This window comes from Schistosoma mansoni, chromosome 4 (assembly GCF_000237925.1).
Source record: "Schistosoma mansoni strain Puerto Rico chromosome 4, complete genome".
NCBI classification, from domain to species: Eukaryota; Metazoa; Platyhelminthes; class Trematoda; order Strigeidida; family Schistosomatidae; genus Schistosoma; species Schistosoma mansoni.
Window position 1 is genome coordinate 29,237,509 of NC_031498.1, and position 3,037 is coordinate 29,240,545.

A 3,037-nucleotide genomic window follows, 5' to 3' on the forward strand; every position below is an offset into this window, starting at 1 on the left:
AGAGTATTAGCATTATGTCCATTGTTCCACACTATTTATTACCCCAATGCTAAAACTCTAACACATATTTGGTTGTAAGCAGCTGATGAGAAACCACGAAATATAATGAATTCATATAATTCTGCATCAATATTTGTCATGTCACAAAGTAGTTGCGCATACCGACCGCTTCACTTATCTTGGAAGTCTCATGAATCCTGATGATCTAGTGTCAGACGAAATCTGAACACGCATTCCAAATGCTCGACAGGCTTTTGCTAGCTTGCTTCAGTTTTGGTGTAACCGATATACTCGTCTTCCAACCGAAGGACAAGTTTACTGAGTAGCAGTTCGCTCCGTCCTACTTTATGAACGTAAGACATAGACATCAAGAGGAAAGGATATTCGTAGGTTACTGGTATGCGATCATAGGTGTCTTCGAAGCATTGCTTGTATTTCGTGGCTACGGAGTAAGCAGTGACTGGGTTGGGAGTGAAGTACCGGGTAAGATGAGAAATCGATTGATGAGGTAGTAAATCATCACCAACTGAGGTGGTTGAGACATGTGTTACATGTGCCAAACCACTACTTACCTCCTCGACGGGAGATGTTTTCTAATGCAGCAGCAGGCTGGAAGAAAGATAGAGGAGGCCAAATCGAAAAGTGGTATCAGTACATGAAGTCACTGACAATTGGACTGATCCATATTAATAGGTGTAGACTACCTGGTTGGTGTTGGAGTGATTATCGTAACCAAATTGCTAGAATTTGAATGAAATGGCTCAAAATCGTTTGCAACGGAGCAGGTGCATCCATTCTTTGTCCTTCCTCAAACTCAGATTGTAAAATCCCCATAGATTTTCTTTTTACTTCACAAATATATATTCTCCTCATGAATCATATTTTCGATGCCTGATATTTTATATTACCACTGACACTGTCACTGCCTACACTATTTTGGGATTTAGCCTGACAATTTCATTTCGGTGTGCCAAAAGGGTACGGCGAATATAAATCGATGTATGTACGTACAGGTTATACTTTGTGAGTGATTGAATGGAATGTCTTGATCTGGTAATGATACTTAACCGAACATCTTCAACAAGTTAGCATCAATGTCGAATCGTTGTGATACCTTATTTTACGGAGTTATATCTTAACTACAACTCAGTCGTCATTGGTTGGGTTTTGGGGACCTTCAGACTTCAACAAGACAAAAGTCTGGACCGTATGACCTTGTTACATTTGAACATTCATTTTATAGCTTTCTTCATTTGACAGCAACTTGCTAGTTATCTACATTTAAACTAGAGATTCGTGTGATGAATGAGAAACGTGTTATTTCTTTTTCTCCGTTCTTTACAATCAGCCTGGATAATGTACAAGAATGTGAATACAAGGCCAAATAAACATACTGCATGCATGTATATGTTTTTTAGAAATTGCGAAAACACTTATCGCAAGACATAAAGCGTAAGCTCGCACGTGAAAAAATATGTGTATCAATTTAGACAGAAATTCCATCATACATGTATTCGGTTTTGCTTGTTTCTGTGACGCCATAAATATGCATGTAACGTGGTACACTCGATGTCTTTTTGATACACAAAATAAAGTGTATGTGAATGTTTCAGAACGGGAAGAGCGAATGTGAAAGAAACAGCTCTCGCATACAGCATTTCGTAGGTACTCCGGGAACTTCACAGTTATGCCGGAAAGCTTTGATTCCCTCCCGTTTCTTGAAAAACATTAAACTCTCCTCATGATTGTTGAGTGTTAACGACCACGTCATTGTTGGTTGATGCAATAAGTAGATCAACGGATAAGGTGGTATAACTCGAATGTATCCTTTCTTCAGTCAATCAACATTGATATCTCCATGTTAACCATTTTTGTCCATGATTCACGCCTCAGAACCTTGCGCGGCCCTTCATAAGTCCTATCGGGTAGTCAGCGTAATGAATATTAACTTAAAGACGTGGCAGATTGAACAAAAACGTCACTTGAATGGTATCAGGTTGGAACAGGACTCATAGTGTCTTTAAGCTGGCTCATGTAGGAAGTTATATTTATGTTAAGCAAGAGCATCCATTAATTCTTCAGGAAACCAAAGGATTGTGGGATAAAACAGTCCATTCAACTTCATCTTCGACTGCTCTACGACTTTCGAGTAAGCATGTCTCCCCATCGCGGTTTCCTTACAAAACTACTGGCTCGTGGGTGAGTGGGCAGTAGGTCGCTTATACAACCAAGAAACTAAAATCAATAAAATATTCTGAAAATCATCAGCATTAAACCATAGACTTAAATAGTTTTGCCTTATGATAGTGATTTGACATCCTACTGAGCAAGGCGAATTTACATATAACCTGTATTGGGCGGAAACCTGGAGAACTACGAAAGCCATCATTCAGAAGATACACGTGTTTATTAACAGTTGTCTACGCAAAATACTTCGGTTCCGTTGGTCAGACACTATCAGCAACAACCTACTGTGTAAGAAAACAAACCAGATTTCAGTGGAAGAAGAAATCAAAAAGTGCTGGAAGTGGATAGGACACACATTGAGGAAAGCACCCAACTGCGTCACAAGACAAGTACTCACTTGGAATCCTGAAGGCCACAGGAGAAGCGGAAGATCAAAGAACACATTACGCTGAGAAATGGAGACAGTAATGAGAAGAATGAACAAAGATAGAATTAGAAAAGAAGGCTCAGGACAGAGTAAGTTGGATAATGGTGGTCGCTGGCCTATGCTCCATTGGAAGTAACAGGCGTAAGGTAATGTAATCCAAAGAGGCTGCACTTAAATGTTAAGACTTACTAGAGATGCGTTCTTCTTTTTAACGGTAAAAATTAACCATCAGACTTTCGGCTTTACAAAGAATCACACCGACTAAACAGAGAGAGAACCTATTCTCATTATAAACTGATCATGTAATAATTTATTAGCATTAATTTATAGTAATAATAATAATAACAATAATGATAATAATAATAATAGTCAATATATCATCATCAGTTGCATATAGCGATTGGAAAATATTTCATTTTCATT